The 15,376-nt window shown below is 43.4% G+C and overlaps 1 protein-coding gene across 2 annotated transcripts in view; it reads left to right on the top strand.

Moving 5' to 3' along the window:
* LOC142492496 (uncharacterized) overlaps nt 1-15,376 on the top strand; it is a 300,526-nt gene that overhangs the window by 51,751 nt on the left and 233,399 nt on the right. For both annotated transcript variants that reach the window (XM_075595159.1, XM_075595160.1), the window contains exons 2-3: nt 10,269-10,566; nt 10,833-11,099. The gene's annotated coding sequence lies outside the window, so the exon portion shown is untranslated. The remainder of the gene's footprint in view (nt 1-10,268; nt 10,567-10,832; nt 11,100-15,376) is intronic.

The raw sequence follows: 15,376 nt of genomic DNA, 5'->3' as shown, positions 1-15,376 counted from the left end.
CACGGAACTCTGAGCCTAATACAGTATACATTATTACACAGAACTCTGAGCCTAATACAGTATACATTATTACACAGAACTCTGAGCCTAATACAGTATACATTATTACACAGAACTCTGAGCCTAATACAGTATACATTATTACACAGAACTCTGAGCCTAATACAGTATACATTATTACACAGAACTCTGAGCCTAATACAGTATACATTATTACACAGAACTCTTAGCCTAATACAGTATACATTATTACACAGAACTCTGAGCCTAATACAGTATACATTATTACACAGAACTCTGAGCCTAATACAGTATACATTATTACACAGAACTCTGAGCCTAATACAGTATACATTATTACACAGAACTCTTAGCCTAATACAGTATACATTATTACACAGAACTCTTAGCCTAATACAGTATACATTATTACACAGAACTCTGAGCCTAATACAGTATACATTATTACACAGAACTCTGAGCCTAATACAGTATACATTATTACACAGAACTCTGAGCCTAATACAGTATACATTATTACACAGAACTCTTAGCCTAATACAGTATACATTATTACACAGAACTCTTAGCCTAATACAGTATACATTATTACACAGAACTCTGAGCCTAATACAGTATACATTATTACACAGAACTCTTAGCCTAATACAGTATACTGTACATTATTACACAGAACTCTGAGCCTAATACAGTATACATTATTACACAGAACTCTTAGCCTAATACAGTATACATTATTACACAGAACTCTGAGCCTAATACAGTATACATTATTACACAGAACTCTGAGCCTAATACAGTATACATTATTACACAGAACTCTGAGCCTAATACAGTATACATTATTACACAGAACTCTGAGCCTAATACAGTATACATTATTACACAGAACTCTGAGCCTAATACAGTATACATTATTGCACAGAACTCTGAGCCTAATACAGTATACATTATTACACGGAACTCTGAGCCTAATACAGTATACATTATTACACAGAACTCTGAGCCTAATACAGTATACATTATTACACAGAACTCTGAGCCTAATACAGTATACATTATTACACAGAACTCTGAGCCTAATACAGTATACATTATTACACAGAACTCTGAGCCTAATACAGTATACATTATTACACAGAACTCTGAGCCTAATACAGTATACATTATTACACAGAACTCTTAGCCTAATACAGTATACATTATTACACAGAACTCTTAGCCTAATACAGTATACATTATTACACAGAACTCTGAGCCTAATACAGTATACATTATTACACAGAACTCTTAGCCTAATACAGTATACATTATTACACAGAACTCTGAGCCTAATACAGTATACATTATTACACAGAACTCTGAGCCTAATACAGTATACATTATTACACAGAACTCTGAGCCTAATACAGTATACATTATTACACAGAACTCTTAGCCTAATACAGTATACATTATTACACAGAACTCTGAGCCTAATACAGTATACATTATTACACAGAACTCTTAGCCTAATACAGTATACATTATTACACAGAACTCTGAGCCTAATACAGTATACATTATTACACAGAACTCTGAGCCTAATACAGTATACATTATTACACAGAACTCTTAGCCTAATACAGTATACATTATTACACGGAACTCTGAGCCTAATACAGTATACATTATTACACGGAACTCTTAGCCTAATACAGTATACATTATTACACGGAACTCTTAGCCTAATACAGTATACATTATTACACGGAACTCTGAGCCTAATACAGTATACATTATTACACGGAACTCTGAGCCTAATACAGTATACATTATTACACAGAACTCTTAGCCTAATACAGTATACATTATTACACAGAACTCTGAGCCTAATACAGTATACATTATTACACAGAACTCTTAGCCTAATACAGTATACATTATTACACGGAACTCTTAGCCTGATACAGTATACATTATTACACGGAACTCTGAGCCTAATACAGTATACATTATTACACGGAACTCTGAGCCTAATACAGTATACATTATTACACAGAACTCTGAGCCTAATACAGTATACATTATTACACAGAACTCTGAGCCTAATACAGTATACATTATTACACAGAACTCTTAGCCTAATACAGTATACATTATTACACAGAACTCTTAGCCTAATACAGTATACATTATTACACAGAACTCTTAGCCTAATACAGTATACATTATTACACAGAACTCTTAGCCTAATACAGTATACATTATTACACAGAACTCTTAGCCTAATACAGTATACATTATTACACAGAACTCTGAGCCTAATACAGTATACATTATTACACAGAACTCTGAGCCTAATACAGTATACATTATTACACAGAACTCTTAGCCTAATACAGTATACATTATTACACAGAACTCTGAGCCTAATACAGTATACATTATTACACAGAACTCTGAGCCTAATACAGTATACATTATTACACGGAACTCTGAGCCTAATACAGTATACATTATTACACGGAACTCTGAGCCTAATACAGTATACATTATTACACGGAACTCTGAGCCTAATACAGTATACATTATTACACGGAACTCTGAGCCTAATACAGTATACATTATTACACAGAACTCTGAGCCTAATACAGTATACATTATTACACAGAACTCTTAGTGTAATACAGTATACATTATTACACAGAACTCTTAGCGTAATACAGTATACATTATTACACAGAACTCTGAGCCTAATACAGTATACATTATTACACAGAACTCTGAGCCTAATACAGTATACATTATTACACAGAACTCTGAGCCTAATACAGTATACATTATTACACAGAACTCTGAGCCTAATACAGTATACATTATTACACAGAACTCTGAGCCTAATACAGTATACATTATTACACAGAACTCTGAGCCTAATACAGTATACATTATTACACAGAACTCTTAGCCTAATACAGTATACATTATTACACAGAACTCTGAGCCTAATACAGTATACATTATTACACAGAACTCTGAGCCTAATACAGTATACATTATTACACGGAACTCTGAGCCTAATACAGTATACATTATTACACGGAACTCTGAGCCTAATACAGTATACATTATTACACGGAACTCTTAGCCTAATACAGTATACATTATTACACGGAACTCTTAGCCTAATACAGTATACATTATTACACGGAACTCTGAGCCTAATACAGTATACATTATTACACGGAACTCTGAGCCTAATACAGTATACATTATTACACAGAACTCTGAGCCTAATACAGTATACATTATTACACAGAACTCTCAGCCTAATACAGTATACATTATTACACAGAACTCTTAGCGTAATACAGTATACATTATTACACAGAACTCTTAGCGTAATACAGTATACATTATTACACAGAACTCTTAGCCTAATACAGTATACATTATTACACAGAACTCTGAGCCTAATACAGTATACATTATTACACAGAACTCTGAGCCTAATACAGTATACATTATTACACAGAACTCTGAGCCTAATACAGTATACATTATTACACAGAACTCTGAGCCTAATACAGTATACATTATTACACAGAACTCTGAGCCTAATACAGTATACATTATTACACAGAACTCTGAGCCTAATACAGTATACATTATTACACAGAACTCTGAGCCTAATACAGTATACATTATTACACAGAACTCTGAGCCTAATACAGTATACATTATTACACAGAACTCTGAGCCTAATACAGTATACATTATTACACAGAACTCTTAGCCTAATACAGTATACATTATTACACAGAACTCTGAGCCTAATACAGTATACATTATTACACAGAACTCTGAGCCTAATACAGTATACATTATTACACAGAACTCTGAGCCTAATACAGTATACATTATTACACAGAACTCTGAGCCTAATACAGTATACATTATTACACAGAACTCTGAGCCTAATACAGTATACATTATTACACAGAACTCTGAGCCTAATACAGTATACATTATTACACAGAACTCTGAGCCTAATACAGTATACATTATTACACGGAACTCTGAGCCTAATACAGTATACATTATTACACGGAACTCTGAGCCTAATACAGTATACATTATTACACGGAACTCTGAGCCTAATACAGTATACATTATTACACGGAACTCTTAGCCTAATACAGTATACATTATTACACAGAACTCTGAGCCTAATACAGTATACATTATTACACGGAACTCTGAGCCTAATACAGTATACATTATTACACGGAACTCTGAGCCTAATACAGTATACATTATTACACGGAACTCTGAGCCTAATACAGTATACATTATTACACGGAACTCTGAGCCTAATACAGTATACATTATTACACGGAACTCTGAGCCTAATACAGTATACATTATTACACGGAACTCTGAGCCTAATACAGTATACATTATTACACGGAACTCTGAGCCTAATACAGTATACATTATTACACGGAACTCTGAGCCTAATACAGTATACATTATTACACGGAACTCTGAGCCTAATACAGTATACATTATTACACAGAACTCTGAGCCTAATACAGTATACATTATTACACAGAACTCTGAGCCTAATACAGTATACATTATTACACAGAACTCTGAGCCTAATACAGTATACATTATTACACAGAACTCTGAGCCTAATACAGTATACATTATTACACAGAACTCTGAGCCTAATACAGTATACATTATTACACAGAACTCTGAGCCTAATACAGTATACATTATTACACAGAACTCTGAGCCTAATACAGTATACATTATTACACAGAACTCTGAGCCTAATACAGTATACATTATTACACAGAACTCTGAGCCTAATACAGTATACATTATTACACAGAACTCTGAGCCTAATACAGTATACATTATTACACGGAACTCTGAGCCTAATACAGTATACATTATTACACGGAACTCTGAGCCTAATACAGTATACATTATTACACGGAACTCTGAGCCTAATACAGTATACATTATTACACGGAACTCTGAGCCTAATACAGTATACATTATTACACGGAACTCTGAGCCTAATACAGTGTTTTTCTCTGTTTGTGATAGGGGAGAAAAAGTCTCCGCAGGTCCCCGACCCGTTCTCATAGGCCGAAGGGACTTGCGAAGGGGGGGGAGGAAACAGAAAGAGAAGAGATGAGAGGGGGGGGGGAGGAAGGGGGCGGGTCCCGATCTCCTCAGTTTCTCATTAAGGTTTTAGCCTATATCTCTTCTATGGCGGGTTAGGAGTGGGGTATTTTTAGTCTGCTGTTTGGGTCAGCCATGGCTCCCATACTTTATAGAAGGACACCGTCGTCCTTTTCAGAAATGCTGATAGCTTTTCCATCAGCATTACCTCCTGAATTCTCTTCTTGACTGTTTGCTTGGGGGGGGGGGGAGACACCTTCTTCCATGAGGCGGCCACCGCACACCTTGCCGCCGTGAGTATGAAGGAGATTAATTTTCTTGTTGATCGGTCAATATTCTCTATCGGCCTGGCCAACAAGTAGGTCAGCGGATCAATAGGTATTGTGAGGTCTGTGACCTCTCTAATTATAGACTGTATGGTTTCCCAATATTTCTGAATTTCCGGACACGACCACCATATGTGGGCCATGTCTCCCTTTTGTTCGCAGCCTCTCCAGCATAGGTCGGAGGCCAGAGGGTAGATTTGATTTATTCTGACTGGAGTAAGATACCAGCGATACAGTATTTTATAGATATTTTCCTTGATTGTGGTACATATGGAAGTTCCTGAGGCTGATTCCCAAATAATTTCCCAGTCCTCTCGGTCTATAACTATGTTCAATTTTGCTTCCCAATTCAGCATATAATCGTGGGTGGGGGGCTCTGTCGCCCTCTCCAACTCCGCATAAATTTGTGTTATAAGACCTTTTTGATGGGCCGTCTCTCTGCACAGCCTTTCGAAGCTGGTGAGAGGGGGAAATTCCAATGTTGGGGAGAGCGTTTGGATAAAGTGTCGGATTTGGAGGTACTTGAATACATTCAGTCCTGCCATTTCATATTTGTTTTGTAATCTTTGATAACTCAGGAACTGGCCAAAGCTCAGGAGGTCGGCAACTGCCCTAATATTCTTAACTGTGAATTGGTCAAATTGTCTTGGCTCACAACCAGGTGGGAATTTGGTGTTTTTGAGGATTGGGATGAGTTGAGATTTAGAGGTCGTGAGCTTGAATTTGAATTTACATTTCGTCCAGACCTCCCATGTATGTGTCATCGGGCCTAATTTAAATTTACAGGTCTGCATGTCTTCCCTGCTCAGGGACCAAAGGCAAGCTGGCAGAGAAGGCGTGCCGGCGGATTGAGCTTCTATATCCAGCCAGCAACATTGGCCTGGGTCTGCATTCCAGACTACTACTTGTCGCAGCTGGGTGGCTTGGTAGTACCTAATAATATCCGGGACTCCGCGGCCCCCTCTCCCCCTTGAGGCAAGCAGAACTGCCCTGGCGATTCTAGGTTTTTTACCGTGCCAGATAAAGGGAAAGATTTGTTTTTGGATGTTCTTTAATTCTGAGCCAGGGATGTGGATCGGGAGTGTCTGGAAGTAGCATAACAATCTGGGGAGTATGTTCATTTTAACCGAGATCATTCTCCCGATCCATGATATTTGATATCCTTCCCATTTATCTAAGTCTTGTTTGGTTTTCCGAAATAGGGCCGGATAGTTATGCTGATATAAGGATTGGTAGTTCCTCGATATCTGTACTCCCAAATATTTGATACAAGAGGAACTCCGCCTATAGTTAAAATTTAGCTTGGGGAGTTTCACCTCTGGCTCGGGCAGGTTTAAATTCAATGCTTCAGATTTATCACTATTTATTTTGTATCCCAATATTTGTCCGAAGTCTCTGAGTTCTTTTTGAAGGTTGGGGAGGGAAATTTGGGGTTGGAGAGTGTTAAGATGATATCATCTGCGAACAGTGATATCTTATATCGCTTCTGTCCAATTGCGGCTCCTTGAATGTCTACATTGTTCCGAATGGTGGCCGCCAGGGGTTCAATAGTGAGTGCAAAGAGGAGAGGGGACAACGGGCATCCCTGCCTCGTGCCGTTTTTAATGTTAAATCTCTGGAGGCTGCCCCCTGGTAGTTTTACCATTGCTGACGGGTCTTGGTAGAGTCTGCGGACCCCTTCTAGGTATGCGTCTTTGAAGCCAAATTTACGCATGGTTTGGTCTAGGAAGAGCCAGTCTATTCTATCGAATGCCTTCTCTGCGTCTAGGCTTAGAAATATTGCTTTGGTGCCTGTGAGGTGGACATGGTCTATAATATTGATTATCTTACGAGTATTGTCTGAGGCTTGCCTGCCCGCGACAAATCCTACTTGATCTATATTTATAATTCTTGGTAAGATAGGGTTTAGCCTATTTGCTAGTATTTTGCTATATAGTTTGAGGTCATTGTTGAGAAGGGAGATCGGACGGTAGCTTCCACATTGCATCGGGTCTCTGCCTTCCTTATGAATAATCGCTAGGTTGGCGAGAGACATTGAGGTTGGGATTGGGTTTCCTTCCATAAAATGGTTGAACATTTTTAATAGATGCGTGGATAGTATTGGTAAGAATCTCTTGTAGTAAACATTGGTGAAGCCGTCAGGACCAGGGGACTTAGAGAGTTTCAGCACCTTGACCGCCTCTTCCAGTTCCTCTTTTGTGATTTCAGCGTTGAGGACTGTGTTTTCCTCCTCTGTTAAAGTTGGGAGGTGGCAACTGTCTAGGTATTTCTTTATGGATTCTGATGCTATTGATTCAGGTCGGCCATTTTTTAATCTTAGGTTGTATAGTTCAGTATAATATTTTGTGAACTCTGCTGCTATTTTGGCATCGCTATATTGTATCTCACCAGATCTATTTTTGATCGCCGTTATTTGGGATCTCTTCTGTACTCCTCTCAGTCTACTAGCCAAAAGTCTATCTGCCTTGTTGCCCTTATCATAGTACTGTTGGTTTGTCCACTTAAGGGTCTTTTCTACATCCTCGAGCTGGGCTTGTTTAAGTTCTGATCTGGCTATAGTTAGAGTTTTGTACGCTCTTTTTGAGGGGTTACTTTTATGAGCTTGCTCCAGCGCGATAATGTTATCTGTAAGCTCCTTGATCAATTTTTGCTTGGCTTTTTTCCTATGGGACGCAATAGAGATAAATTTGCCTCTTATTGTCGCCTTATGGGCCTCCCAATGGGTTGCTGGAGAGGAGACTGAGTCTGAGTTAAAGAAGAAATAGTCCTTAAGTGAGGTTCTGATCTCTCTATCTCAGGATGGCTTAGCAAGGAATCATTTAGTCTCCAGGAGTAGGATGTAGTTTTTTTTCGAATGGTACTGATAGGGTCAAGGTAATGGGGGCGTGATCTGACCAGGTGATCGGGCCAATATCTGAATTAGCAGAGGCCTCTAGGACATTTTTGGTTAGTAGAAAGTAGTCTATACGCGAATAGGTCTGATGAGGCGCTGAGTAGAAAGTGTAGTCCCTCTGGCCCTGGTGTTGGGTTCACCATACGTCTACCAATGAGAACCCATTCAGTATTCCTCTGAGCCTTTTCCCAGTGTGTTGGGAGTGGGTTGTACGAGGGTTACCCACTGCAGTTGATCTGATCCGTGGGGTTGGAGACCATGTTTAAGTCACCGCCCACTAACATCGACGACAGATATCCAGGGTCAATGCCCTCGAGAACTTTTGTTAGAAACTCTGTTTGATTCTCGTTTGGGGCGTATACGTTAATCAGGGCAATTGCCGAACCCGCCAGTGAGCAATATACCACCAAAAATCTACCCTCTGGGTCCGCTTCTCTTTAGATATGATTGAATGGGGTGCCTTGTTTAATTAGTATGGCCACTCCCCGCTTTTTACTACTAAATGAAGCGAAAAAGCACGTTGGAAACACTTTTTTGAGTAAATTTGGGGGGTCTTGTGATGTGAAGTGGGTCTCCTGCAGGAATATGATGTCTCCCCCTGATTTTTTCATATCTTGGAGAGCCAGTCTCCTTTTTCTGTTATTTTGCAGTCCTTTGACATTTAATGATAATATTTTAATTGGGGCCTTAGTAGCCATTTGGTTTGTTTGTATCGTGAACCCTTAGGGCCCCTCATTTCCCACTGGGGGGGGGGGGGTCTTGATTTTGTAGTCTAGGGATTTGCATAACCCCAGCAAACATTTGGGACCTGTGTCCTTTTTCTGCGAGGTAAACCCAGTATACTGAGGAGGCGAGGGGGGGGGAGGTGGAGGGGAAGGAGAGGGGGGGGTAAAGATCCGCTGGGACAGGGTCAGCGGATAGTAGATAGTGGTGATTAGGTCCAGTTTGGGACCTAACAACAAGTCGCCAGGTCCATGGGCGACCGGCATTTGGGCAATTGTGCCCTTTGGGGGTGGTTCCGGCGTCAACCACCGGAGGGCATCAGAGGGGTCCAGACCCGCTGGCGCCGTTACTAAGCACTTCCCCCTCCTTTCCCCGCATTGTTATCTCCATTTCCCACTATAGGTCCTTTGGGGATAAAGGGGAATAAGAGAAAGGGGGGGGGGAGATGATGGGTGGGGGGGGGGGGTAGAGTAGGGAGGAAAGATTCGGGATCCTTAAACATTTCTTTTGAACCTTAGATTCTGCAACAATTAACAATATTTAACAGTTTTGTTCCCTCTATCGCGTGGAGTGAATTTTCCAGCTAGGGAAGTTAACATAACACCAGCGGGAGGCTTTTGGGGGCAGGGGGGGGATCAGTATTGGTCACATTGATTACATGTATTATAATAACTATAATAACCATGATAGTTGGTAACATCCTCGGCTTTGTGCCAAATGTAGGAGTAATGTTTGTCTGTGGGTATCGCATGGGTATACCGTCATACACAGTCTGTGGACCTATCGGTTGCCTTGTCTCCTTGGGGCTCAGAGGCTGCTCACGGGGTGCCTTTCGCCTTTAATGTTAGGAGTCCAGCTTAGTGGGTTAAAGTACTCACGGTTAAGGTGGGGGTTTTTACCCTGGGTCTCTGCACTAGGCCGCATCCCTCGGTGGCCGTTTGCGGACCCGCCAGTTTATATTCCCGGCCGTTCAGCCGGTGCTGACCAGAGAGTGCTGCGCCAGCGGGGGAGGTGGGGAGGGAGAGGGAAAGAAAAAAGGGGGGCAACAGCTCTTTCCCAGTCGTTCTCTCCCTCCGCACGCCGAAGGCTCTGATCCTTCGTTCTCTTGCCTCTCCGCACAGGCAGATCACAGACAACTGCTCCGGGTCCTTGGCTGAAGGTCGGGCGGGTCGGTGACTTTATCCCCTATCTGCATCTCGGCGGAGGTTCCTGGTTTGCCGTCCTCTGTGGATCTGGAAGCGGTGGGAGTCAGGTCTTTTGTCGACGGCTGTGATGCTTGCTTCTGGGGTTCGTCTGTCGTGGATCCTCGGTGGTCTTGGCTTGCTGCTGCTGGGTTTCTCTTAACTCTCAGGACTTCCTCCGTCAACGTGACTGAGTAAAACTGTGGAACAACTGTGAACTGGGATCAAAGTAATACAGGTTAGTCAGAGTTCTTTATCTTCTTGGTTGTTGTTTTTGGCCAGCCAGTCTCTGCGAGGCGCTAATCGGTGGTTCTTCCGTTTCTTGGCCTTGGGGCCCGGAGATGTCGGAGTCCCACGTCGGAGGAGGGGTGAGACCCACCGCTTTGGCCAGTCGTGTTATCTCTGCTGGGCGTCTTATAGCGTGGAACTTTCCGTTCCTGTTCACTATTAGTTTGAATGGAAATCCCCATTTATATTTGATCCCATTTTCTCTCATCATCTTAGTTGCGGTTTTAACTCACGTCTTTTGCCGACTGTGAGCTTTGCAAGATGGTTATAGACTTGTAGGTGGTCGTCCCGGAACGTGATGGGCTCCTTCATCCTGCAGGCCATCATTATTTTTTCCTTGACCGCGTATCTATGGAGGCGAGCTGTGACGTCCCTTGTTCTGTTCGGGTCGTCCGACCGCGGTCCCAGGGCACGATGGGCTCTGTGCATTTCCAGGTCTTTAACCTCCAGGTCCTCACATACTGAGGAGAAGAAGTCGATGAGGTAAGGTTTCAGCTGGTCAGGGAGGATCGATTCAGGTATTCCTCTTAGTCTGATATTCTGCCGCCTATCGCGGTTCTCGTGGTCCTCCAGTGTATCTTTCAGACTGCTGACCTCTAGCCCCAATCTGAATATTTCGTCCTCCGCGGCCGTTTGAGCCTTCAGTGTCTCCTCCACTTTAGTTTCCAGAGCGGAGGTGCGTTCTGTCAGGCCTGTGATGTCCTGTCGGAGCTCCGTTACAGCCGCTCGCAGATCGCTCTGGATCGAGACATGTAGTTTATCCAGCATGGCTGTCATCAGATCCTGCATATATTCCCTTGTAAGGGTTGTTTCAGGGCTCTGTGTTTCGTCTCCTCGCTCTCGCTCTAGGGCCTGCTGTTTTGTGCCTCGTGCGCCCGAGGAGCCGGCGCCATCTTGGATTTTAGAGGCCGCTTCGGTGCCCTTTTGCGAGGGGGTGAAGAACTTCGTTGCCCCATGTGCAGGCTGCGTTTTTTGCTTGTTCGCCATCTCTGCTTGTTTGGACATCCAAAGTCAGCACCTTGGGGTCCGAAAATCGGGGGGAAAAAGTGCTTTTAAATAAGATTATGCACGAGGGTCTGCTGAGCTCTCCTCTCACACGACCATCCTCGTTGACGTCCTGGACACGCCCTGTTTTTAATTGTTTTTATAAGTTTGGGTGTATTTATTTATAATATAATGTATTAAAGTTGATTTTATAATTATTTAGGACGATTCCACAAATACCCTATACACCAAGGTATGTGTTCCTATACATGCTACCCCCACACTAACCTATTAGCCATTGTTATACCTCAGGACATAGGATTTATTTGTACCAAGAGAGATACCAACCGGTACGATCAACAGCATGGCATTTTTCTGCATCCCGGCTTATTTAGGGTTAATTAGGAGTGCACCTTACAAAAGGATATTTCTACTCTCCCCTTCCCTTTACTATTGTGTTTTTAGTAAGCTTCCAAGGACGTCTGTTATCCTAGGTAAGCACCCTACAGGGAGAGCGAGTACTACTTACTTACACCCTTCAGGTAGAGCGAGCACTACTTACTAACACCCTACAGGGAGAGCGAGTACTACTTACTTACACCCTACAGGGAGAGCGAGCACTACTTACTTACACCCTACAGGGAGAGCGAGTACTACTTACATACACCCTTCAGGTAGAGCGAGCACTACTTACTTACACCCTACAGGGAGAGCGAGTACTACTTACTTACACCCTACAGGGAGAGCGAGCACTACTTACTTACACCCTACAGGGAGAGCGAGTACTACTTACTTACACCCTACAGGGAGAGCGAGCACTACTTACTTACACCCTACAGGGAGAGCGAGTACTACTTACTTACACCCTTCAGGTAGAGCGAGTACTACTTACTTACACCCTACAGGGAGAGCGAGCACTACTTACTTACACCCTACAGGGAGAGCGAGTACTACTTACATACACCCTTCAGGTAGAGCGAGCACTACTTACTTACACCCTACAGGGAGAGCGAGTACTACTTACTTACACCCTACAGGGAGAGCGAGCACTACTTACTTACACCCTACAGGGAGAGCGAGTACTACTTACTTACACCCTACAGGGAGAGCGAGTACTACTTACTTACACCCTACAGGTAGAGCGAGCACTACTTACTAACACCCTACAGGGAGAGCGAGTACTACTTACTTACACCCTACAGGGAGAGCGAGTACTACTTACATACACCCTTCAGGTAGAGCGAGCACTACTTACTTACACCCTACAGGGAGAGCGAGTACCTACTTACTTACACCCTACAGGGAGAGCGAGCACTACTTACTTACACCCTACAGGGAGAGCGAGTACTACTTACTTACACCCTACAGGGAGAGCGAGTACTACTTACTTACACCCTACAGGGAGAGCGAGCACTACTTACTTACACCCTACAGGGAGAGCGAGTACTACTTACTTACACCCTACAGGGAGAGCGAGTACTACTTACTTACACCCTACAGGGAGAGCGAGCACTACTTACTTACACCCTATAGGGAGAGCGAGTACTACTTACTTACACCCTACAGGGAGAGCGAGTACTACTTACTTACACCCTACAGGGAGAGCGAGTACTACTTACTTACACCCTACAGGGAGAGCGAGCACTACTTACTTACACCCTACAGGGAGAGCGAGTACTACTTACTTACACCCTACAGGGAGAGCGAGCACTACTTACTTACACCCTACAGGGAGAGCGAGTACTACTTACTTACAACCTACAGGGAGAGCGAGCACTACTTACTTACACCCTACAGGGAGAGCGAGCACTACTTACTTACACCCTACAGGGAGAGCGAGCACTACTTACTTACACCCTACAGGGAGAGCGAGCACTACTTACACCCTACAGGGAGAGCGAGCACTACTTACACCCTACAGGGAGAGCGAGCACTACTTACTTACACCCTACAGGGAGAGCGAGCACTACTTACTTACACCCTACAGGGAGAGCGAGCACTACTTACACCCTACAGGGAGAGCGAGCACTACTTACACCCTACAGGGAGAGCGAGCACTACTTACTTACACCCTACAGCGAGAGCGAGCACTACTTACTTACACCCTACAGGGAGAGCGAGCACTACTTACTTACACCCTACAGGGAGAGCGAGCACTACTTACTTACACCCTACAGGGAGAGCGAGCACTACTTACTTACACCCTACAGGGAGAGCGAGTACTACTTACTTACACCCTACAGGGAGAGCGAGCACTACTTACTTACACCCTACAGGGAGAGCGAGCACTACTTACTTACACCCTACAGGGAGAGTGAGCACTACTTACTTACACCCTACAGGGAGAGTGAGCACTACTTACACCCTACAGGGAGAGCGAGTACTACTTACTTACACCCTACAGGGAGAGCGAGCACTACTTACTTACACCCTACAGGGAGAGCGAGCACTACTTACTTACACCCTACAGGGAGAGCGAGCACTACTTACTTACACCCTACGGGGAGAGTGAGCACTACTTACTTACACCCTACGGGGAGAGCGAGCACTACTTACTTACACCCTACAGGGAGAGCGAGCACTACTTACTTACACCCTACAGGGAGAGCGAGCACTACTTACTTACACCCTACAGGGAGAGCGAGCACTACTTACTTACACCCTACAGGGAGAGCGAGCACTACTTACTTACACCCTACAGGGAGAGCGAGCACTACTTACTTACACCCTACAGGGAGAGCGAGCACTACTTACTTACACCCTACAGGGAGAGCGAGCACTACTTACTTACACCCTACAGGGAGAGCGAGCACTACTTACACCCTACAGGGAGAGCGAGTACTACTTACTTACACCCTTCAGGGAGAGCGAGTACTACTTACTTACACCCTTAACTGATTTCAGATGTATAAATCTAACAGTCACACGACCTCCCCCCAGAGAACCAATACAGGCAGCGTGGGGGTGAGTCCTATACAGGCAGCGTGGGGGTGAGTCCTATACAGGCAGCGTGGGGGTGAGTTCTATATAGGCAGGGGATCAATGAGTTAAACATACCAGAGAACTAATACAGGCAGCGTGGGGGTGAGTCCTATATAGGCAGGGGATCAATGAGTTAAACATACCAGAGAACCAATACAGGCAGGGTGGGGGTGAGTCCTATATAGGCAGGGGATCAAAGAGTTAAACATACCAGAGAACTAATACAGGCAGGGTGGGGGTGAGTCCTATATAGGCAGGGGATCAATGAGTTAAACATACCAGAGAACCAATACCGGGGATGTGATATGTAAGAGATGTGTGATGAGGTGACTAATGGAGACCGATTTGGGTGAAATTAAAGCCTGGCTTTATTGAGCCTGTCCCTTTAAACTCTGTACAGCATACAAATACTAAATAAACAAACACCTACTCCACTTTGGAGACTAAATAGACAGTACATGCCCCAACTATCTGTGGTTGGCTGGATAGGCCAGTTCCCAGTCAGAAAACATATATTTATCAGGGAGCAATATATAAGAAAGTTTATCTGACTGTGCTGGTCCGGCGTCTCCGGTTTCTCCAGATACAGGCGTTTTAACCCTGCTGCTCCCAGGAAGTCTCTTGTCAGCACACAGCCCTGGTGTGTGCTTCAAGGCTCTCTCCTTTGTCAGCACCCTTGTGTGCTATGGAGTCTTTGTGCAGGCTTCTCTGCTCTCCTGTGTCAGCCCCCTTGTGTGCTATGGAGTCTTTGTGCAGGCTTCTCTGCTCTCCTGTGTCAGCCCCCTTGTGTGCTA

Source organism: Ascaphus truei, chromosome 4, assembly GCF_040206685.1.
Source record: "Ascaphus truei isolate aAscTru1 chromosome 4, aAscTru1.hap1, whole genome shotgun sequence".
Taxonomy (NCBI): Eukaryota; Metazoa; Chordata; class Amphibia; order Anura; family Ascaphidae; genus Ascaphus; species Ascaphus truei.
Note: the sequence above shows the minus strand (reverse complement) of the source record. Positions and strands in the feature narration are given on the sequence as shown.